General features: G+C 38.1%; 1 long non-coding RNA gene across 1 annotated transcript in view; it reads left to right on the forward strand.

Moving 5' to 3' along the window:
* The window catches only part of LOC137147635 (uncharacterized), a 153,369-nt gene that overhangs the window by 22,708 nt on the left and 104,615 nt on the right, over positions 1-26,046 (forward strand). The window contains exon 2 of the long non-coding RNA XR_010918273.1: positions 23,856-24,019. This is a non-coding gene — a long non-coding RNA (uncharacterized lncRNA). The remainder of the gene's footprint in view (positions 1-23,855; positions 24,020-26,046) is intronic.

Below are 26,046 nucleotides of genomic sequence, written 5' to 3' on the forward strand. Positions count from 1 at the left end.
CACAATTTATTAAAGTTGAGTTATAAAGCATTGGAAATAATAGTATGTACTGGAAATGCTGGGTGACTTTGACATTAGAAGTGTTAGTGGATGCTCCTATGTAAGTGAAAGCAGAGTGAAAATAATTTTGATTCTTCATTAAAATAAAGCCAAATAATTTTGTAGTAGGTTATATTGGCTAGATGTAAACTGAAACTGTTGGTTTTCCCAACCTATTAAAACTTAGTATTAATATTCAGAAGAAATCTAGTGTAGCAATCATGGAGTTTTGGTGTGTTATGTGATATTTAAAGATGTCTGGAATTTTATTGTACCATGTAACGTTATGTTATGCTCAACAGTGGATAGACTCATAAATGGTGGAGGTTTAAAGCATTTTTTCATTGTTCGTATTAATGTAGCTGTTGTCTGACTAAGTTCCCATAGGGAATATAAAGAGGTTGGGCAAAGAGAGCTGGGGGATTGCTACTTTATTCCAATTATGATACCAACATAATTGTTAATGAGGGGTCGGTTAACCTTTAAAAAGGATTCTACCTATAAAGCAATGATGATGTTGCTCACCACTTTTAGTCATGGTGAGCTCTTGCCAAAACATTTGTGGTGAATCAAAGTTAAATCTTCTTTAATTCTTCCCAGTAATAGTATTTTAGGTGCAGATATTCCTGTGTAAGTGTTTCTAAAAGTGCTTCTAAAAATGATTTTCATAGTAGATACATATTTTAGATGCACAGTAGTGCATATTTTACACTAAGTGTCTGATTACAAAATCTGGGCAAAGATCAAACTCCCCACTAGGACCAAATGGCCTAAGTAGCACAGGAATGGTTATTAAAGATGTCATAGTTACAGAATCATAGTCCTTAAAAACCAGGTGTGGTATTTTTAACCAGGTTGGCTGTGTTCTTTGCTTGTTTGTATGCTTGCTCATAAGGGTATTTAACGCTCCTCAAAGTGCCAGATTGACAACTATACATAGTGATCATGAGGTCTTCTGTTTATTCCCAAATTATGCAGCATGGACAACCATGGTTCAAGTTTTCTAATCTCCCTTCAGTGTCCCACCAAAGTACCTTTTCTAGGACTTCAGCTTCTAGGAGCGAGAGATTAATTTAGACACCAAATCCATAATTAATTGGCCTTCTGATGAGGCGCCAAATGTGCTGGTGGATTTATATTGTCTACACTTTACCTCTAAACTGGATCTACTAGATGCTTACATTTGATTCTTACTAACTTGGGAAAATTTAATTGGTACCCTAGAGTTGAAGTCTCCGTAGTTTAATACTAAACTTCTGAACCCTCTAGGTTCCAGCCTTTGTGTTAACATTCCTGTTGGTAGCACAAGAGACACTCAGCATCAGCCAAAGCCTTGCATCTTTCTCACATGAAAGGTTTTCTCTTAAACTTCAAGTGTGACATTATTTCCGTGAGAGATGGGATGCTTGGCATTTACATGTTAATATTTGGAATGCTTTGCCAGTTCATGGTACTTCATAGTAGTGGTAGATAGGGCTTTTGGAAACAAAGAATGCATGAAGAACATTCCCACTGTAATTTGCAAGACTTGTATGAAGAGAGACATTTATGTTCATTAAATAAAGAACAGATTATTTGATGAAAGTTTCATTTTTAACTTGCATTATCTTAAGAAAGGCAGTGCCCTAGTGATGCAAACTTTTCTGAAGGTAGATTCTACGTGTGAACATTTTTCAAAGGGTTACTTCCATCCCAAAAATGTGTATATCTTCAAAGGCAGTCCATCAATATGTAAATCTTCAAAGAGGGAATTACACAATAACATGAAAACTCTCAAAGGGAAAGCAGTTACCCAGTGATGTAAAAATCTTAGTTAAGGACAGCTCCTCTGTGATTTAAAAGTTCTTCAAAGTGGAAATCACCTAAAGCAATGCAAATTCTCCCAGTGCATGGGAAATCACTGAATAAGAACACTTCCGTGATATGTAATCTTTAAAGTGACAGTAAATGTTCACTTAAAAGTATAAACTGTACAGACTTTTGAGGCGATGGTACAATATAATTGCATTACTGACAGGATGCCTTGAGGAACCGGTACCAGGGTGGCAGGACTGTAAAGGTTTATGTGACCAGCTCTGGCTATACTTATAGCAGTAAGAAAGTGAGGTAGCAAACAGTTCTTTGATATGAGACTTACTTAGTTATTCATGATCAGAGCTGATTTAGCAAACATTTCTTACTTGTAACACCAACAGGTGCATTATCAAGGCTTATACTAGAAGCAATTAAAATCTCAGTAACTCTTCTGTTTTGGAATAAATATTGATAAAGCAATTGTAGTGTAGAGACACGAGGCATTCACTCCAGTTTCACTTTCCTCTCTCCTATCCCAGGTGCTCAGGGAGAGAGGCAGGTGGGTAGGAACTCTTGGGGGAGGCCAGGGCTCCATTCGGAGCTCTGAGGTCTGGTTGATGCTCCCAGTTGGCAGGGATGTTATGTATGTTCCTACTTATGAGTGCTCTTTGAGTTTTTTTTATCATAAAGATTTGATACCGTAGGAAACCCCTGTTGGTTACTGATGTCTAATTGCTATGGAGATGCCAAACTATTTCACGGTAACAGGTGTGCTTTGGGAACACTTGATTTTTTTTAAACAGCACTGAACACATGCCATTCCTTCTATTTCAGGAGGTTTACTTACTGCTTTCGCTCCATCAATATGTTGTCTGGTGTGAAAGTGTATGAGCTATCAGTCCTGGAGATGAAGGGCTGACCGACTCAGTTTCTTTGGGGGAAAGAAAAAGAAGAACATTGCCAAAGGGCCAGGCTTTGCTTCCCTGGAGTATGAACGCTGCCTGGAAACTTTGTCAAGAGGACCTGTATGTATAAGGACAACCGCTGAGCCTCATGTATAGTTACAAACTAGGTGAAATTGTGGCCCCACTGAAGTCAAGGAGAGTTTTGCATTGACGTCAGTGAAGTCAGGATTTCACCCTATGTATCCAATATACTTCAAGCTTGCAAGACATTTGGTATGGTGTGAACTGAAGAAGTAGGGGTTGTTTACCATGAGGAATCTCCCATCCACTGCATCTGGAGTCTTATTTATTCCTACGATTGTGTTGTGCCATGGTACACAGTGCAAGGGCTGCCATGTTAACCAATTATTTCTCATTAGGCATAGAACAGTGATTCTGTAGGAGATGGGGTAAATGGTTTAGGGCTGACCAAATATTACCTAGACGAGATTAGTTAAGTGAATGTATTGTTCCTTCCAATAGCCTTGCTCAGTTTTTAGCTGTTAATCACAACACTTTCAAATCACAATAATACAAGCCTCTAACCTTTAAAATAGCTGCAGAAGTTCCTGATTTGAGCTTTAAATTTGATTATTATTTGTATTCAGTGTTCACTATCCACTGAGAGTACATAAAGCAAGCTTTGCTGCTAGTCCATTAAGAGTTAGAGATTGCTCCAGTTTCCATAAACCCAGGATGGCAGCCTTCTTTCAAGAGAAAGCAAAGGTTGTGACTTCTCGCAAATAGCTGCCAATGAATAGCTTAAAGCGAAAGTACGCTGAAAAACCCGTACAGAAGATTTTATTTTTTTAGTCAGAAAACAAGTGTTACTGACAATTAAAAAGGGACTATTATCTTCCAGTGCTCTTGATCCAAACTTAAGTGTTTCACTGCAAAAATACTAAATATTTCCCCACTGAAGGGTTAAGGGGTTTCAGCATTAAGGGATTAATGTATACAGTGTGAAATGTTCTTAAATTGAACTTATTTAGTTCATGGCACTGCCCATGTTGAATACACCTCCTGTGCAAGCATGTTTTTATTATTTTAGTAAGCTGTTTGTGTATTACATGTATGTAGAAAGACCTTGTGGTTAGGAAGTATTACAATTTCTTATTAAAGACTAGAGTTGCCTTCTATTAAAGGAAACAGGAAATATGGGGCTTCAGCATTGCCATACCCAACAGTGAGCCAGGAATAAATGCTTCCCTAAACCAAACTTTGACATGATGATTTTATCCCTATGTGACTCTATAATTTCTTCTCTTCTCTGAAGCACCAGTAGTCATTGCGTGTACAAAGTTTTTATATTATAGCTAAGTGTTCTCTGAAGTGGTTTGAGAATATTTCTTCAGTGGGTGTTCGGGGGGAGAGAAATGGCCAGCTAGAATCTGAGGGATCTATACAGAGGTTGAAAGTTTGGGTGAAGCTGTTTTGCAATATATAATAAAAAAAAAAAAAGTGTGTAACATGCTATTGAGTCTTCAGGGTGCTATGGTATGTGTGTGTGAGGAGGGGAGTAGTCACGAATACCACACCACCTGAGTAAGGTGTTCCTGGAACTCTCTGGCTGTTCCTAAACTTTTGTTTTTAAAAAAAAAAAAAAAAAAAAAAAAAGGTCCAGAAATTGAGAGAAAAAGAGTAACTAAATAAAAATATCTCTCTAACAGTATTATTCCAGTATTGAGCAAGATTTCGAGGTTGTTTTTTTTTTGTTTTTTTGTTTTTTAAATGAAGACAGTTTAACTGACTTGAGTCTTGCATCCTTGAGAGACCACTACTCTCCCATAGCATACATCCACAATTGTGGAGGTGCTTGAGCTAGATTCCCTTCATTATAATAATAAATAATAAAATAAAATAATAAATAAAAATAAAATAATAATAATAATAAAAATAATAATAATGAAAGTGGGACCGCAGGAAGACATTCTATGTGAGAGCCTCAGAACCCAGGAACATTGTGTTCACCTTGGCTCCAGACAGCCTGAATCTGATGACTTTCAGGTTTGCTGTAAAAGCCATTTATCTGATAGGTGATTTTTTTGTCTTGTTTTTTGGAGTAGGAAAATGTTGAAGGCCATGTTCCAAAAAGTAAAAAGGGCTTTTCTGCTGGTTAGGTTTAAATTGCTCCCCTGGGCTTATTTGTTTATTTTAATAAACTGCTGGTTTGTTGCCATTAAGTGATATATATTTTTTTAAATCATAGGTATTTTTTGTTTTTAAATTCAAAGAAAGGTAGGTTCATAATTAAATATATTTGAAGCAGGTTTTTTTGAGGAACTTTTGTATATCAAGAGAACTCAAATAGACCAGAATCCTTTTCTCCATTATTACTTACTAGGTCACTTTTCGGCTTCACCCCTACATAATGACGAATTCATACTCTTCATCTGAGAGGATCTTCAACTTCTTCCAACCATCTTCAGGAGCTGGTCCCTTTTAAAGCATAATACAGCCACATAGAACAGATTGCAGATTCTGAGAGGAAAATTTGATGTACAGGGTTTCTTTTGTGCTCTCTTCACTTGTAATAACCTATGGATAATCATAATATATAAATGAAATTAGTCTTCTCCTAGAAAAAGAAACCATAACCATGAAGTTTTGTATTAAAAATTGGTTTTAGAAGTTGTATTAACATGTTCTGAATTCAAGTGATGGTGATATTCATGCTGAGCAAAGTATTTTGGCCAAAGCACTCCCGCTTCCACCAGCATTGAAGAAATACAGAAGCATTTTTCGTATGAAATATGTTGCTAAATGGATAAAAATAGTTTTGTTGATCAAGATCTGGCACAAGCCTTGGCAAAATATCTCCCTTTCAGTTGGGAAAAAATGCTCCATTTCCTTCTAACTTACTCCACAATTAGCACTTTAAGGCTAGAAAGAGAATTTTTCCTGTTTTTTTTTGTTTTTTTTTGGTGTTCCATCCAAAGTGGGAAAAGGAGAAAATAGGACATGGCTTCTAGAAGCTTTTCCTATTTGGTCAAATGCTCATATGACACTAAATTACTTCCAGACTTCTAGAATTTGGGGAAAATCCTACCCCTGCTTCCTTTCCCTCCACTTGAACAAGAGCCAAGAAGGCAGCAGAAAAGGTCTCCTTGCAGGTGGGTATGGCTAGACAGAAGAACCCCTGCAGAGTATGCTGAACCTCCAGTAGGCAATGCTACACAGCTCCTTTGGTGGCTCTGCACTGTTCGCCACACATGGAGAACATGAGAGGAACAGGGCCGCAGGTGGTTCTGTTGTCTTGTATGCACTGTGGACATGCTGGACCAATACCTTGCTGGGAGGGAACAGTGGATCATATCTGCTATTCCTTCCCACTGCCAGGATTATTGGCCCAGCTGCACATCTACCACAATTTATTATTATTTGAAGTTTGTAGGAAGGTTCACAAATAAACCTTGAATCTGCAGGATGCAGAGGAGGGTGAAAGAAACACCAGCAGGGCTGCTGTGTATTATGCTGAGTGGAACATGTGTAAGAGGAGGAGAACAAGTGATGCAGGCTGGTGGGTTGGCAAGGACACCATGCCCAGTATGTGTCATGAAGCAGGAACTGCCTGTGTTGGGTATTGCCTTCTGAAAACCTTCTGATCTATTTCTGTGTCAGTCATGACATCCCCATGTCTATTCCAGCTAACTGTAGGTTTTAAGCATATTGAATTACATTATTAATCGTGTAACAGGAATAATTAGAGATTGTTAAAAAAGGTCACTGTGTGCTTCATTTAGGGTATGGCCAGAGCAATGGATGTTTTCTTTCCACTCCTCTTTCAGATCATCAGAGCTTGCCCCTCAGCTCATCAGTTCTTAGCTCAATGGGGGTAAGTCTACACTGATGGCGGCCAATTCGCTACTGTCAGATTGATTGATGCGGATTGATTGAGCAGAAGTGAAGACCCGTTCAATCGATCCAGAAGTCAATTCAATAAAACCATCTCCCCAAAAAGCGTAGTGCTGCATTGATGGGTATGCATTTCCCGTCAGCGCAGCGCAGTGAAGACGGCGCTTTACAGGGAAGTTACAAAGTTGACAGGAGATACATGAGCTACACAGAGTAGCTTGCGTAACTCCCGTTGACTGCCGCCGAACTTCACTGGCAGTGTAGAATAGGCAGATTTTTTCACTTAGCTCAGCACTTCTCTGTTCTGTAGAGAAGTCTCTGCACAGGTGATTAGAGCTGAGTGCACTTTTGCCTCTTTGTGCTTCTTTCAGCAGTAGCCTGCATGACCAAGCCCTCAGTTCTTGTACGCTAAGCCATTTTTCTTTAGCTTGTGGGGTTGGAGTTGATGCTTCAACAACGTATGGATGCTAAACTTTTATAATTTTAGTGATACACATAATCTCTGTTGTCTGAAGACAGGCTTTCTTTAGGTGTACCTTGAGGTTCTCAAAAAAAAAAAAAATGAAAATTAGTGGAAACTTATCTTTGGGTACATAGTAACATATATTTTATTGTGATATATAATATGTTGCTGATATACAGACAAATGTTCAAAAGGTAGAACATGTTAAAAATCATAGTTTTTAAAAATATATATGAAAAAAGTATTGCCTATTCCAAAATTATACTGTACGAAAAATACTATTTATTGCAATCAGCCTAAGTTTTTTGTTGGGATCAGTTTGACGTAATGTAGAGTTCCTGGAACATTTAATTAATGGTATCTGCAGAAATGCCAGGCATATTTTGAATGGTTTAATATGCTATTAGACTATAAACATGATATTATGCTTTTAAAGTCTGAATGGAATTCTAGAATGTAAGAATCTATAATTCATACAAAGTTTTAAAAGAAGCATCCTGGGCTGATTATTTTGTGTTGTACCAGGACTTTTATGCAGTTTGGGCTTTCAGGAAGATATTTCAATCAAATACTTTTGGAAAAATCTCAAAATTATAAGCTAAAGAAAACTGGTTATCATTTTTTCCCAACAGAAGATTATAGTGTTACAACAAAGACCTTACAAGTTTGATTGAAAGCTCAGTATAATGCTTCAGAAGGAAGGACAGTCCAGCCAAGGGCAAAATATAGATGTAAAGAATTTACCTTTCTTTTAAATTTCGTATTAGTTTCCAAACTGTCCCTATACAGAGCTAATGGGGAAAACATTACCAATCAAATATGGAACAGCAAAAATATTCTTTCATGAGCTTAAAATAGTTCTGCAGAAAAGAAAAATCAAGTTGTTTGCACTAATAAATGGTAGTTTCAGTGTGTTAGTAAATAAGAGGCTATTAATTTTGTGTGCTGTATGTACAAATGTTACATTAATTAAATAGTCCTTGCTGCACTTGAAAAAGATGGATCCTACCAGTTTAGCATTCAAAATGTCTTTCTTGAGGGCTTTTTTCTAGAAATCCCCACCTGTTGTGTAAAAACCTGGTCAATTACTTCATGTGGCATATATTTGTATGCACTTCTTGTTCTTCAAGTTGGCAATAAAATACATAACAAGTGCAGTGGGAAGAACCAAATCCATCTAAGTCCTCTGGAACACAGAGCATTGATGTATGCTAACTTTACTCTTCTAATATGTAAATTCATCTATCAAATATTTGCTTGGGAGGGATTCATTGTTGTTTATAGTACTGACATCAATTTGTGCATGGCAAGATTATTCATTAAACATGATAGATAATCATTTTATTTTAACATAGCATTAGCACCTCAGAGCTGGTGGGTCTGAAGCATCTTATTTTTAGCAATATAATGAAGCCCCTCCCCACATTAAAAATTCTTATTGAAGCTGTGTTCATGAAAATCAGTTCTGTCTCCACCTTCAGCTACTTTACTTTAATCTTGGTTATTAGTACATCTAACAAAAGGATTGCAATGGAGAAAATTGTGAATCATGTAAATAATCATTTAGCCTTTTTTATTTTCTAAATTCTCTGGTTCCCTGTCCTCCCACTTTCCTTCTGCAGGTGGAAATGGCAAGTGCCTTGACTCCAGATGAATATTTTGCAGATTATCTGTGTTTATAAAAGTTAGTGTTTAAATGCAACTACACTTAGAAGGCAACAAAGCATGGTCTTTTGAAAAGTGCTCAGTGTTGGCCTAACCATGCTTTCACTGAAGTCAGTGGGAACAGTTAGAACAGTGCTGAGTGCTTGTGAAAATCCTCTCCACGGCATTTTTGGTGTTGGGTAGCAGATCTTTCAACTCCTTGGGAACGATGATGTAGGGAAATAGGGATTACACTATTGTTGCTACTGGAGACCATTTTCTGCAAGGAAGGAGGAGCATATTGGTTTGCATTGTGAAAGTTATTTCTACAGTGGACAAGAGTAGTTTTTGAATTAAGGTTTGATTTGTCAGAAAACAGATGCATGAAAAAAATACTAATTTAAAAAATATCTTGGCAAATACTTGATTCTTATGAACCATTTCCACTCAAATATGAAATGCAATAACATATTACATCTGGAAATCTTGATTATCAGTGCAGATCATTTAGCAGTGGGTAGAGCTATGATAGGGAAAAGCTGATTTCTGCTGAGATCAACTAAATTTAATATGTGGTAAAAGACAAAAATATTTATCAGCACACCATATCTGAGAATGTTCCATTAATCATACTCTTACTTGATGTCTGAGGATAATGAACATGGGTCTGGAAATGTACTGACTGCAGCTATTGACTTGTTGCATTAATGATATGACTTCTTGTTATGAATTACCAGAGGTTAATGTGGTAAATAATCTGTCTAAAAACACTCACTTAGGAATTGACGGTGCATTATTCTTTAACTTCCTTTCATGAATATGTATTGGGAACAGTCTGGAGGTAAGCTGAGAGTATAATACTTCACAGAATCAAACCAGGGCAACAACTAAGATACCCTCAAACAAGAAATAAAGATCTTGACTCTTAATTTTCAGGGGATTAAGTATTGTTTTATGTGGCATATTTGTTTTGGAAATTAGTTTGAAGTCTCTAATCTGCTGCTAATGATACATTTCAAGATATGTTACTTGCTATGCAAATTCAGCTGTACTACTTTGGGCAGTGCACCTGTTAAATCTTTTAAGCTAAGCAGGGTTTTGTCTGCTGACATTTGGATGATGGACTTTCAAGAGCACCCCAGCATGCTTTAGCAAGTGGTATTAGTGGTGTGGGGTCACACTGTGACCCAGCTCTACAGAGCCATGCAGGGGCCTAAAGGGGCCTAATGCCTCCCCACATCATGACTGCAGGCTTTGGGAGCAAGTGTTGTGACAACTGGGCCTACAAATTTATTTGCATTGTGAGCTCACCTGTAAAAAAATATGTGACAGTTCATAAAATGTTACAGTAGCTTATAATAACAAATGTTGATTGGGAAAATATATGAAAGGGAGACAGAATAATTAAATTAGTCGGGAAAAAGAAAAAGGCCAAACTAGTATAATTCAAGGACGGTGCTGAAATAATGCTTGTTAAAAGCAGGAGATATGAAGCCAGAAGTTAATGAGCGAAAATTGATATGTTGGATATTAGGTCCAATTGGTGGACAAAATAATGTGGGGATGGGCTATTCCAACCATCACTCCTCTTTTCTTTTCTTTTTTTTGCTGCATCCTTTCAGAAGAAGTGTTTGTGGGAAAAATTTGTAAACGAACAAACAAACAAACAAACAAAAATAAAACTCACTAAAAATTGACAGGAAGAACAGAAAGAGGCTGCTGGAGCAAACATCACCATCATGGCTGCCAGCCCCACCCTTTCTTCAGGCCCCAGGATCATCCTGGTCCTGAGTGTGTCCTAGCCAAAACAGGCCAGAAAGAGAGGGACCCACTTGACATCACCACCCCAGTTGCTCCTGTTGAATCCCAAACTGCAGTGGGATGACAGTTATTACCATCTTTCATACCATCCGTGAGACTGTAAAACAACAGATTGGGGGATTCCTTCTAAAAACTGTGTACAGCGAAAGGGAAGGGAAACCAGGAATGAGATTAAAATGAAAGCCTTATTTAATAATTTATATTTTCAAATGCTTTAACTGTTTTTCCTTTTTTTCTGTATCTTTAATAAAAGGTTTAAAGAAAAGGAATGTGTTTGCCATGGCTGAAGCCTCTGCATACCCAGCCCAAGAACTTGTTTAACATGCTTTAATGCTGGATAGTTACTGGGTTATATTAACACCTTTAGCGCATTTATTCCATCAAAAATAACACAACAGAGGGCAAAATTTTGCATCTTATCACTCCTCTACCCTCTGCACAGAATGGGGGTGGAAGTGGGAGTATTGGATAGCAAAGGGTGGGGAATGTGTGGAGGTGACATTGTGGGGGGCGGGGATGGGTTGGGTAGAAATCTATCGGCCAAAGTTAGAAGTAAAATATTACTCCTCGGGAGCAAAAAGGGGAGAAGAACTGTGCCTCTGAGATTGCCAGGCTTCCTCTGTGGTTACATTTAGAGGACTGATTTTCAGGATATTATATACATGCAAAATCTGCATGTTCAGTTCAAGGATTTGTCTCCTATGTCTGTGTGCGGAACCCAGAGTTCTGCAAACACAGCTTTAAGAAAATCCATCCCTAAATCCCACTCTTGAGGCAGGAGGGAAATGGGGCTCAACATAGATATGTGCAGGCCAGATGGAAAGAAATTCTTCTGTATTTTTAATACTTAACTGATTTGTTAAAGCAATAAATATCCATCTGTATGTGTAATGGTGACACACAACGAGAGCAGTTATTGCAATGAATCAAAAGAGTGATGATTAATACTCTGTATCCCATATTAAATTTCAAATGAAGTCTAATTAGTGCCCAAATATTTTAATAATTATCACCTTGTTCGTTCTTCATGCTAGAGCCTTCTGCTAATTCAACCTAGCATCTTGTTTGCAACACCAGTTTTCCATAAAGATTATCCTAAATCAGGGGTAGGCAACCTATGGGAAGGGACATGCCATGTCTTTCCCCTGCCCCTCTCCCATGTGCCATTGGCCCAGCACCCTGGCCAGTGGTGTATCTTTAGTGTCTGGTGCCCCGGGGCCGCTATCTGTATTTGTGCCTTCCCCTGGCAGTGGCAGCAGCGGCTGTGTCTGTGGGCCTGTTTCCTGCTCCCCACCCCCCTGTTGTGGGGGCAGCAGATACAGCGGCAGTGGCGTACCGAGGGGGCCACCCCTCTGGGTGCCGGCTTGGGGAGATGCCGGCCGGGCCCTCCTTTGAGGAGCTGCCTCCTGGGGACATCCCTGGCGGCCACACTGACCTGGCCCTTCCGGCGGGGAGCGGGAGTGAGAGGGTCATATGCCCTGTCCCTTCCACCCATCATCTTCGTGACGTGGGCCCAGCGCCACCAAAATGATACAACCCTGATGCATGCCACTCAAAATCATCTCACATGCCACATTTGGCATGTGTGCCACAGGTTGCTGACCCCGTCCTAAATTATTCCCAGGTTGGTCTGCACATCTTTGTTGAATGCATTTTGTGATAGATACTGCAACTATTCTTGGTGGTGGTTGGAAAACTTTAAATAAAATATAATAGAAAACATGACACACTTTTTCAAGATTAGGACAGCTTAAAAGTTTTATACACTGCAAGGGGTGTTTATAAGCTGAACAGTAGCACTGAATTGGATGAAATATTTTTACAGGGCATGGGAGAGAACAGTGGTATAAAAACACACAAGTAACATAAGGGTTCCCTTCATTCCACATTGGACGAATGATGGCATTTTAAAAATGAGATTATAATAGTAACAAAGTTTCTCTCAAATTCTGGACAATATCCCTCACACTTTAATATAACTAGTTTGTTGCATAAAGAAAAAAAAATCACAAGGTTGTGCTCAAAACAATTGGGCTAATAGGGAAGGGGAGAAGGGAACCAATTTCTGTTCGCTAGTACAGTAGTTGAGAAGACTTGAGTTTTGATTAGGTGTTCCTTTGCAAAGAATAAACAAGAACAGCCTTTGAAAAAGTGTTGAATGTAAAAGAACCTTGTTTCAGAATTGGGTATAACATTGACGGTTTTCACCTGGGGGAGATGCATCAGTAAAACATCAGATATTGTATCCATAGTGGTACAAGACTGATAGCTCCTGCATGCACAAACCATCATCTGCAAATCGTTGAACATAGTATGATCTGAGGTTTTGCTCTGGAAGTCTGCTCACCAAAGTTAGCACGTTGTTCCTTTTAGCAGTGAAACTGTGGGGGACCACATTCAGACTTGGTGTAAGTGGACTGAATTCAGCAATGTCATAAACAGGCAAAAACTGTTCAGAAATCAGTTGTATGTGGTAAAAGACTACACAGCAACTTGATTTTTGGTTCTAGACTAGAGCGAGTGTCACTTGCACATCTAATGAGATGGCATTGTATGTGTCGAGACTGGACCTGGAACAAAATATCTTTTGCCTTCAAATCTGAATTGCAGAAGAGGTGCATTCATGAAAACAAACAGCTTTGAATCCAGGGACAGGGCCATTGTTGGTATCCTGAAAGTCTCCAGACCTGCTAGCAGAAAGAATTACTTAGAAGAGCTGGCAGAACCCCTGTCAAACTGGTGATGAAGTTTCCAAGAATTATCTAAGGAGATTTCAACTCCCATGCTCCCAGCATCTCCAATGCTCCATCGTGAAATTGTTTGTTTGTCAACCCTCTTCACTATGTGTTTCAAAAAGACAATGGAGTGCCCAGATAACTGGCCACACCCTAGATCTGATCTTGAAACTGAATGTGGACATAAGGGGTGTGAATATACACACTGTTTCATTAAATCTGGAGCAGAAAGACTGGCTAAGGAAGGTTTGAGGCAGGAGCCCTATAGTGAAGCAGAGAGAGAGAGACATAGCTGATTCTGTTTTCCTTATTGTGATAAAGTTTCTTCTTCAAGGTTTGAAGAATATAGGAACATAGGGCTGGAAGGGACTTTCAGGTTTTTCGAGTCTACTCCACTGCTGTTACAGGCAGCCACATCATATAATGACATTCATAAATTTATCAAGCTCCATTTTAGAGCTAATTAGAATTTTGAAGCCAGTTAGGTTTATATGCCCCCACAACTCTCATATCACGCTTCTGATAGTTAGAAACCTTCTAATTTTCAGCCTAAATTTATTCATGGCCAGTTTATACCCATTTGTTCTTCTACCAAAAGTGTTTTTAGCTTAAACAGCTCTTCTCCTGCCCTAGTGTTAACCCTGGGATATAGAAATCCAGAGCAATTGTATCCCCCTCAATCTTTCTTTTGCTTGGCTAAACAAGACAAGATCTTTTAGTCTCCTCGTAAGCTAGGGTCTTCATTTTCCTCATCATCCGAGTAGCCTTCCTCTGCATCTGTTCCAGTTTGAATTCTTCTTTCTTGAACATAGATTTTATTGTGGCACAGGACAACTTTGCAGATACAGGCACTGCAAACATCAGCTCAGTCCTACAGACTTTTTTTTATCATAGTCAAAAACTCTAATCCTGGATTTTTACAAGATTCCTGCTTGGTATCTAATGATTGCTGTTAGTTATATAATAAATACATCCTCGTCATTGGTGACTCTTAAAAACACCATGCACTGGAGGGATTTTTATAATTAACTAGTGCAGTACAATGCATGTTCAAGTAAAACTTTCAATTTAATAGTGTGTGACATGGTTGATAGCTGAGTCCTATTCCTTGTGATAGCATTTGATGTTGATTTTTAAACATATTAAATCATAGAATCATAGAGTTGGAAGGGACATCAGGAGGAGGTCATCTAGTCCAACCCTCTGTTCAGAGCAGGACTAACCTCAGCTAAATAATCCCAGCGAGGGTTTTGTCAAGCCGCAGCTTAAAAACCTCTAAAGATGGAGATTCCACCACCTCCCTAGGTAACCCATTCCAGTGCTTCACCAACCTCCTAGTGAAAAACTTTTTCCTAATGTCCAACCTAGACCTCCCCCACTGCAACTTGAGACTGTAGCTCCTTGTTCTGTCATCTGCCACCACTGAGAACAGCCTAGCTCCATCCTCCCTGGAGCCCCCTTTCAGGTAGTTAAAGGCTGCTATCAAATCCCCCTCATTCTTCTCTTCTGCAGACTAAACAAGCCTACTTCCCTCAGCCTCTCCTCATAAGTCTTGTGCTCTAGCCCCCTAATCATTTTGGTTGCCCTCCGCTGGAGTCTCTCCAACTTGTCCACATCCTTGTTGTAGTGGGGGGCCCAAAACTGGACACAATACTCCAAATGCGGCCTCACCAATGCTGAATAGAGGGGAATGATCACTTCCCACAATCTGCTGGCAATGTGTCTACTAATGCAGCCCAATATGCTATTAGCCTTCTTGGCAACCAGGGCACGCTGCTGACTCATATCCAGCTTCTTATCCACTGTTACCCCCAGGTCCTTTTCTGCAGAACTGCTGCCTAGCTTGTCTGTCCCCAGTCTGTAGCTGTGCATGGGATTCTTCCATCCTAAGTGGAAGTCCTTCTTCCAAGGACTCTGCACTTGTCCTAGTTGAAGCTCATCAGACTTCTTTTGGCCAATCCTCCAGTTTGTTTAGGTCCTTCTGTATCCTATCCCTACCTTCCAGGGTATCTACCACTCCCCCTAGCTTAGTGTGGTTATTATTATGCTTATTATGGTTGAATAGGTAATAAAACTTAAGGAGTTAAAGAATCATCAGAGCAGATACTATAAATCACATACAGAAGCAAGACAGGTTTACACAAACACTAATAAACTGAAAGCTTCCAGGTATTTGAGAGCAAACAGTTGCCAAATTAGCAAAAACGTGAATGCAATTGTTTCTAGTAACAGAATGTGTATGTGTGCGTATGTGTATACATTGTGTGTGTGTGTGTGTGTGTGTGTGTGTGTGTGTGTGTGTGTGTGTGTGTGTGAGAGAGAGAGAGAGAGACACACACACACACACACACAGACATGTACTGGTGGCATGATTTAGTAATGACTGTATGTAATGTTGAAAGGACATTGATATAGATGTGACAGGCCCAACCTATGTACACAATTCACAAAAAAAAATCTTGCCATATTCTTCTGTGTGCCATGCAAATTTTTAGATACTTTGATGTAAGCCCTTGTCTTTCAGGTCAAGTACATGTTTCTAAACTAAAGCCTCATTTTATATGCAGCCACTTCAGATCTTCCTCTATGTTCAGTATTTTTATTCAGATTTCATGAGCAAAGGAAATACAGTTAAGGGTCTGGTGCCAGAGAGGCCATTTTACTTAAGAGCTAGTAGGAGGAGATTTCAGCTTGCTTATCCATTTATTTCATCTAGATGGATGTGTGTGTGGGGGGGGGACTGCAGTATGTGTTTGTGGGGTGGTAAATACTGAATTTACAAAGGGAAAGGCATCTTCAATATCTGTGCTCAGAACTGTAAAAGTACAAGCTAACATGGAGTGTACTCAGGGATTTTGATAGTTATGTCATGATTTGTGTGTGGGGTAGCTGGCTGCAAGTTTAGCATAGTCATTTCTGGAAGGAATACTTACAGAATTAAAAACATGCCAGACAAACTGATTGCAGGAAAGCTTTTTTCGTTTTTGGAAGTACTACCATCTTGAAACACTTACACAGAAAGCAACCTTGATTAGATACACAGATAGGTAGGTAGGTGGATTGATAGATAGATAGATATAAAGGTATACAAACTTTCAAAAGATTTCCATTGTAAAGTAGCTCAGCCACTCTTGCAAAACCAGATAGATAAAAAAAATTAAACAAAAGAAGGCTCTGTTTCAAAGGGGAGAAGAGGCGGAGAGGTCAGAGATGAACAGATATGAACAAAATATCTACAAATACAAACAGGGAAGAAGTTCCCGAAAAGGCTTTTTCCCTCACTCTCTCTCTCTGCTTAATGGGATGAGAGCTTATCCACCTGTACGTACTAACCTATACTTACCTCAAGTCTTGATATTATGTTTCCACTGACATTCAAAATACAGCTCAGTATATCAATTTTAAATTAAACTACAGAGCACTATCAAGCTTTGATGTTCTCTGCTTTTTTAATATATACTGTTTGTTTAGGTATTTTCTTTATTTGCAGTTATTCAGATCAATCTGGAGGAAAAAACTAGATAGAAACAGGACTGTATGGTAGAAATGTTATATAGGAAGTTATATAGTACAGTAATATCAATGTAGTTCCTTTTCTATGCTTGTAATGTACTCCCTTTCCAGACAGACAGAATCACTTGTATGGTGTATGCCCAGGCTTTTCACTCATGAAGGTGTATCCTAAACCTAGATTTTCCAGAATAACTCATTTTACTCACTCAATTGTGAAAATGGCCCTTCAGATTTCTTTGAAACGTGCTGAGTATCTCATTTTGCTGGAGAATTCTACATCCTAAAGAAGGCATGTTCTGAAGACCCCCATGCTGGAGAAATCTCTAGGAAAACACAGCAAGTGAGCAATCAAGTTTGTGAAGTAGCTTTCCCTTTTGGGAAGTAAGCTGCTCCACAAGATATACTAAAAATACTTACTCTTAAAGCTGAATTTATCAGGAGTGTTTTCAACCACCACCCCTTTACGAAAAAAAAAAAAAAAAAGTTAATCAGACTGAAAAATATTTTCATTTCAGATGTGACTTTTTTGCTTTGTTTTGTTTTTAACTTAAGGCTTCACATCCCATCAGGAAATAGTTGCCACCACTCTAAATGTTTCTGAATCCAAGAGGAAGTTGTAGGATGCCACAGACCAAATGAACTATTGCGCTTCCCTTCTTGGCTCTCTTTTGACAGAATTAAATCTTTATGGACTTGTTTTATGATTCACCGTCAACTCCATCTGATTAGAATTCCATAATCTGATCAAATCAGTCTGGAGGCATTGTTCTGTACAACAACGCTGGAAGTGGAATGAAATTTTTTCTCTTTCATAAACAATCTAGGATATTATTTTCTTTCTAGACTAAGATCAACTTTATTATTAACACATTCCATCCCTCATCCTAACCTGGGAAATTCTTCTTGCCCTTGCCTCCGGCCAGTAGAGGTGAACAAAGGACAAGGTCAGATATTCAGCCCAGAAAATGTGAATTCATATTCATATTCCATTTCTTCTGAATAGATAAATCCTGGAAGAGCCTATTAAAATATGTAGGGTTTTTCACATTTTTCAAACTTATACAAACCTTTCTATCATGAGGAACAATAGACATATTTATATAAAGACGTGTTTATTATTTTAAGCTACCTCCCAGTTGGTGGTGATTCCCACAAACTTGGAAGCAGCAGTAGACTTACCCCTTCATTGAAGTTTTTCTCAACACTTTTTGAGATGATAATGAGGGCTGGACAACTGCAGCTGTGATTCCCAAAAAAAAAAAAAAAAAAAACCCCACACCCAGTTCTAGGCCCCAGTCTTGCAAACAGCCCAAAAAGGAGGGCCCAGGACAGAATCTCACTGAGGTTGGTATTGTTTGATGAAGAATGGAGTTCTGAGAAGGCATATCTTGGGTTTCTTACCTGGTTCCATATCTGCAGGTTTCTATTCTCTCCCTTCACTCCCTTCCTGCCAAATTTCATGACACTAGGATTTTACACTGAAAAGGGTATACATTCTAATTTTGTGTATTTCAATGTGCAAGTTGATATTTGTCTGAACATGGTTTTGAAAGTTACAGTTTTGAAGTAGAGGTTTGAAATTAGCCAATTTTAGAGGGGAATGGGCTAATTTTCATTAAAAAATGATCCACAAGTAGAAAGGTTAAATTTTTCAACAAAATCCACAAACTTTAAATGTTAAGCTTCTTGCACATTACAATAATCTCCTGCTTTACCCCTCTTCCATGTGTCTTACAAACCTGAAAAATCATCCCTTCTGCTCACTTTGCTATCAACCTTGTTCTGAATAGTACTTTATAGCACCTCACCTGGAGTCATTTGAATGTTTCTGGTTTTGTGGCCTAGACCACATTGGATTTCAGGCCCTCTGTTTTGTGTGAATTTAGCAGGCAATTTCATATTCATGAAAAAAGAAGCTTTGGTGAACAACTCAATGGTGCTCTAATAAGGGCTTATTAAATCTGCAGACATGACCAGCATTTTGATTATAATAATATTATTAAAAATACAATTTTATTTTTGTAACTTAGCTGTATCTGCAGTATTGACTGGCACTCTTTTTAACACCCTACTGCACAGCATTACCAAAATGAAATGCATGATCTAATAATGTTCATGGGCCTTGGTTGTATATTGTATTACCATGGAATTAGCATAACAGCAGGAGATCCTGCAAGCAGAATGTTTCTGTGAGTGACCTATTATCAAGCTGATTACATTTTACATAGAAATTAAATGAACTCCACCAGAATTCTGGGGCCAGGGAGGGAAAAGAACACCTCGTTGTTCAATTTGCATAGCGGGATAGACTGTGTGTGCACTACAAAAGAACTGTTTGGGCAAACAAGACGTGGGCTTCCTGTTGAAAAAATGCATTTGTTACACAAATGTTAGTTTCTGCCCACACGTACTTCCTGTTTCTATGAGAAAGAGCAAACAAACTATTACTATGTATCTGTGCAATATATTCGGACACTTTCCTGAAAAAGAAGGGGTTAAAGCTTCAATAAACAATAAAACTTTAGTGGATTGTTGGGGAGGGGATGTACTTGTGCACAGATGGGCTATCAAACCACCTGTTTTGTATACATGTGCCCTTAAATTTGTGGATGTGCGTACTCATTTTTGTATAATTTAGAGAGTTAGTGGATGAGGAAAAATGCACTTCAATCTGAAATGTCTTAATAATGAGGATAATTATAAATAATGATGAACGGGAGTGATTGGGGGAGAATTACAAAGCAGAATGCCATAGGTTCTGCAGATTGGTACAGACTCATAGATTCCCAGGGCACAAGGCTCTATTGTAATCATTTAGTCTTACCTCCTGAATAACACAGGCCATAGAACTTCCCCAAAATAATTATTAAAGTGGATCTTTTTTAAAAAAATCCCATCTTGATTTAAAAATTGTCAGTGACAGAGAATCCACGATGAATCTTGGCAAATTGCTAATAGTAGTAAATGGTTGGTTAATCTCTGTGAAAACATGGAATACTTGGTACATTCCATTTTTAAAAGAATTATACCCTCCAGTTTAAAATGGGGTTGCTCATTAATGTAAATTCAATTTTTGAGCAGTTTGAAATATTTTGTTTATATATAATTTCATCCAAGAATTTGAAAACTCTTTACAACCATTAATTAATAAACGCTTCTACGTCATGAAAAAATAACGAATCACTAAGTAGGAGTTACAGCTGGCCAAAACACAGGAAATATTTTTTATGAAAATTGTTAAATGTTTTCCCATTTTTTCCATTGAAATCTTGATGGTTGAAAAACTGTACAAAATTTTACACACTTATCATTTGTCATTGTAAATGAAATTTTAATGATTTTGAAAATATTTCTGCTAGCATTAATAAGGAATGCATTACTCACCTTTATCATGGAATGTAACAGCTATTTAATAGCACACTAACACAATGGTTTAAGAGCGGAAGGAGAGAGAATACCATATTCAGTTGAAACTATATGTGGGATTGCATGAATTTAAATTTGTCTAGTCCCTGAAAGGAAACACTGTTACTCTGAAGAGAAGTATTACGGGATTATAAATGGCTACTTATTTCCTAGGCACTAGTCAAATAATAATATAGCTTGGCTCTGCTTAGTTCTGAGATCTAGCAGGACTCACTCACAGCATGCCCTAACTGCAGACTAAATGGAAACAGGAAAAATGCTTACCAAAATGTCTTAGTATGAATACAATCAGGTGGGTAGATCCTACACAATTTTTAGTGTGCTTTGCCGACAGCTATTAATATAGTATTTCTTGTAATGCATATTAAGAATAGACTACATATTTATTTGTGTATGTTTTAAGCTGAAGGAGGGTTACTTGGGAGTATCGAAGAAAATGGAAAGTTTCAAATCACATACCAAATTATGGAGCCTCCTATGAAGTTATTTACCAGTGGGCACAAAATTGCTAATATGCAACGCACAGTAAAAATTCCTTTGCTCAGAACAACCCTTAATGCAGACCTACTCATGGGAGGAGTTTGGGGTGTACGAATCTTCCCCTCACGTTGTGATCTCTTCTGATAGTTCCTGGACACGTTCTGTCAGGGGACAGGAGGATGCTTGGCACAAATGGCTATTGGTACTGCGATCAAAACACATGGATCTCTGGCTGAGATCCATTGGAATCATGCTTTTAGGATTTCCCCAGTTGTCCCTCTCCCCAGAATTCCCTTTAAAGCACATGAATACATCACAACAGGAAGTAGTAATATTCTCTGCACTGCCAATGCCAGTCAAAGGATCTACTCCCATCAATGGACATTCTGGGTGAAATTCTAGCCCCCATTGACTTCAATGGGGCCAGGATTTCAGGGGACAGGTCGGTATGGATTCATACTGGGAAGGGGTACAATTGCTGACATGTTTGTGCTATGAATCATTATAGAGAAGCTCAGAGAAAAGGGATGGCAACTGGGTATGGTCTTTGTGGACCTGAAGAAGGCATATGATTGGGTATCCGAAAAACTAATTTTGTGCAGTTTGTGACTGGGAGATGTGCTAAAAGAATGTGTCAGTCTATCCAGGCTGTGTGTGAGAGAGTGACTACTGTAGTCAAAACTAAATGGGGCTACAGTACAGAATTTACATTAGACATTGGCCTCCATCAGGGGATCAGCATTGAGCCCCTTCTATTTTTGGTTGTAATAGATGTGGTAAGTGAGACTATGCGAAGGTAGCCACTTTGGAACATACTATTTATTGATGACTTAGTGATATATGTGAAAAGTTGTGGGACTGTGAAGTTTTGAATGGTTACACCACAGTTCTGAGGAGGCTGGACTTAGCGTGAATGTTGGTAAAACTGAGGCTGTGATAACTGAAAGGAGGACTTTTTGTCTCTCTTGTGTTTGTGATTCCCTCAAGAACTGTGCTAAATAATTTTTACCATTTAAAATAATGGGATGCTTTTTGCTGCTGTTCTTGTAGCAATCTACAGCTGTGGTTCCCTAAACTTTAACGAAGTCATTCTTGCATTAAGAAAATCTTGTTTTCCACTGTGTTACAGCAATACATATGTTTTATCTATTTCCCAGATGGAAAGAGGAAAATACACTAGTTACATTATAAAATGATACAACTAGTCTCCATGATTACTAAGTCTTAATATAAATCCTAATAAATCAATGTATCATTTTCATATGGTGTAATTTGTCACCTTTTCCTCAAACTGCATCTTTTTAATTAAGTCTTTCTTATGTGGTTAAAAAATGTTTGACACTTCAGACTCTGTGTATGACCTATATTCTTGCAACCCACATCATTCTGGGATGCCGAGAAGTAAAAAAAGATGTGTGAGTGACAAATAATGTAATTAATCGCCAAACACTTTGGGCTAGATTCTTCTTTCAGTTACATTGGTATAAATCTGGATTGACTCCATGGTGAACAGAATTTGGACTCACTTTTGTAAAACTATATGCAAAACACTGCACATCAGTGAGGTTAGAGAATTTAAAGGAATGTGAAAACAATGTTTTAATACGTTCTTCACATACTAAATCTCTCTCATTTATGTTGTCTTTACACCAGGATAACTCTATTGACTTCAGTGTGATTACTCATTACTTTCTTTTAATCAGTGTATCTCAAAATAAATATGAGGTGGTATTGTTGTTATTACTACAACCCCAGGACACTTTATATTTCTGATTACTTGAATATGACTCTAAACTTGTGTTCTTGAAGAACATCCAGTATTGTAAAGAACAATCAAATATGCCCTCTGGATGAGATCAGAGTAGCTATCACAGTCTTCCATCAGCAGGTGTTGCCACCAGAAGCTTCTAATTGCTGCAAGTTGTTCTTGTCTCTTGTTGGCCTTTTCCCAATAAATGAAATGCTTCTGTAACTGTCAAGCCAGCTATATTGGATTCAGATCTGTGCATGTGAAGTAAGGTAGCGGAAAACCATGCTCATTAGGCATAACTTCAATGAAAATGCTGTGGCCTTAGTTCATTGTTTACAGTACAATACATTTTTTCTAACGGAGAGTGCCATTTCTGAAATGGTACATCAGTTGCTGTGGGTCAGAGTAAGGGCAACAGGGAGTGACTTATTGCACTCATTTCTTTTCTCATGTTAATGGTGCAGAATCAGGACATCATGTGCGGGGCATAGAATAGAGAAAGCCGTAGAAATTATACACAGTGCATAGTGGAAAACATTGACTGTGCTATGGTATATGCAACTAAAGGATCAGCTCTAAACCCCCACTGAAATTAATAGAAGTTTCTCCATTGACTTTGTAGGGTTTTAGATCAGCCCCTGATATTGGTATTGACTTCCAAGCATGGCCCTCTTAAAGAGAGAGTCTCACATTTCCCCTTTACAAATAAACAGGGACAAACATAATACAAAACGATATATGTACAAATAAAGAAACTTAATAACTCACTAAGTCATTTCTATTCATCTTTGAGGTGGCCTGCTGAATCTTGTGGATATGAATGTCATCCCTTCAGTCTCTGCATTGAGATGCGCAGTTCCATGCAGGCTCCTGGGTGCAGTCTGCTCTATGGATTCCTCCAATCAGGGACCGGACAACCTACTATCTACACCTAAATATTATAATTCAAAACCAAACAAAAATGTCCAATTTGTAACCCCACCCTCTGGAGTGAAATTCCTGACAGCTTTACCCCCTACCAGAGTGAGCTCATTTGCTGTACTCTGAGCATCTAACACATCCCCAAATCCTTATTACAGCTAACCCCCAATACTTCTTTCTCAATCCACATCTTATCTGGAAGGAATATTTGGAACAAATTTCCATTGTTTTTAATTTCCTCTTGACACCAAGGAATTGTTTAAATTTACTTTTAGTGTACAAAAAACCATAGTCCATGTTCAGTTTTATAATCTTAGCTTTAATAGATAACATTGTAACATTTTGTCCCAGGCTTATGTTTGTTGTGCTTTTGAATCAGCCATTTGAACGTTGCTTAGAATGGATTCTTAGTCAAATGTAACTCTGCCACAAATCTGACTTTCACATTTTCTGGATCCATTTTTGGACAGGAATTGGAGAAGACCATGCTTATTTCTGTATTGGGAAGACCTAAAGAATTTCACCAGATGAAAGGAAGACCAAAAGCTAGTAAAACGAAGATCTGCCGTATGACACAAATGAGCAACCGAAGAATAAGACATCAAAGGACTGCAAAGCATTTCCATTTTTAGAGGTATGAACTGTAGCTTACCTGACTATCTTCATTTACTTTTCTTTTGACATGTTGTTTTTGTTTTTGGAACAAAAACATCCGTGTTTTCTTTAACAAGAAACATTGTGTTTTCTTTTGATGCAAAAACTGCCAAGTGGCGAGATACTAATCCTATAAAGCTGTGGTTCTCAGCCTTCAGGTTATGACCCCAAAGTGGGGTTGTGAAGTTGTTTTCTGAGTCTCATAAAAGTGCCTATGGAAACCATTCAAAATTGTATTTTTAGTCTTTCTAGTTGTGAAGAAAATAACTGCATTTATTTGACTGACTGTATAACATTTGGAAGGAACAGGCAATGCATTAAACTTTCAGTAACAGTATATGCATTATACTTTAAAAATGTTTTACTATCATAATAACTTGCTAATTTCAATTTTAATGTAAATACCTATTATGATGATCACTTTAGAAAAGCTGATGGATAATAGATATTTCACCCACACATGCTACACAGAAGCTTTAAAAATCAACAAATTAATATTCATTATGGCATTTTGGTTTAATTTTGTTGGCTAAAACAGCACAAACATATCTGGAATAGCGCAAAAATATGTTTGGTATATGGGGTCACTTGAGGAAAAGTAGGTGTAAGGGCTGGGTTGTGGGGTGAGCTGAATACCCTTGACCTACAGCTGTGACCAACATCCATTCATAAGAGGCTATGTGAAATAAGTTAATGCCTGACAAATAGGAGTGGCAATGTTGTATGTATGTTTTTTTTTGTTGTTGTTGGGTTGTTTGTTTTTTTCCACATTGTTACCATGAGATGTCTTTGGTTCCCAACTATTGTCAGTAGGAATTTCATCAGTTGTGTAATTTCTCAAGTGCTCGTATATGTGAACATTTATCAAATTTTGAAAATAGTTTTTGAAATCGTACCTGCAAGATTTCTAAACTCCACCCAGATTTGCGTGTATAAACATATATTGGTATATTCTAATGATCATTTAGGTATAAAGGTTATCCATTTGCATGTGATATTTTCACTCCATGTGGAAAGGTGGTTTTCTTCTCTGCATGCAAATAGGTGCGCTCCAGTGTTGCAAGTGAGATTTTGGCTGTTATGTAGACAGTGTTTACTACAGATTAATTTAATATAAACTTGGCTACCTGGTTGTTCTCTCATTTCAGAACACTAGATCTTGGTCTCAACAAATGCTGAGCACCGGGAACTCCCCCTGAAATCAATGCAGGTTGTAGGGGACCAGTATTCCTCTAGATTAGGGACTTTTATGAGGGGCACATAACAATTAGGATTATTTTCACAATCCAGAAGATGAAACATTTGTTGGACGTATGGCTGGGATTCTCCAGTTTATTTTAGATGGTGTGGTCATGTTGATACATACTCTGCAGCCTCAACTTGCTTATCTTCCATTGGGATGTGATTAGCCAATGTATAAAAAGCCGGTTGATCACAGGGCGACTGATTTCACCATTGTGATAACCAAAGAAAATCATCATGGGCAAATTCAAAAACCTGAGAGAGAGACCTTTTTAAAACAACAAAAATTATCATTTCAAAGTAATCACAAAATTTTCACTAGCATATATTAAGTATTTTTCACCAAGAATGAACTGTAAAGTGACACATAAGCATCTGACAGCTTACAAAAGGCAGCTTTGATTAATGAACCTTGCTAATTATAGTACGTACTATTCAAGGGAGCAGGGGAAGGGGAAGAAAGTACTGTGTAATTTGTTTAATCTTTTAGCTCAAAACCCTGATCTGTGCCACAACATCAGGCAGCTGGGATGGGATGGGGACAAAGCACTATAGAATGTTATAAATTAGTTGAATATTGTAATTAACTTAAAATATTAAAAAACTGCAAAAGACATATTCAGGATACAGTACAGGAAGTGTCTACAAGCTTAATAAATGTCACTTGTCTGAGGCTTTTATTACTGTGTGTTCCTAGTTTCATCTATGTAGAAAGTATTGGCCTAAAACTATGAATGTAAACTGTTGTGTGCAAGTGACATGCGC

This window comes from Emydura macquarii, unplaced genomic scaffold (genome assembly GCF_026122565.2).
Source record: "Emydura macquarii macquarii isolate MOO-44397 ecotype Brisbane River unplaced genomic scaffold, CSIRO-AGI_Emac_v2 contig_561, whole genome shotgun sequence".
Lineage (NCBI taxonomy): Eukaryota > Metazoa > Chordata > Testudines > Chelidae > Emydura > Emydura macquarii.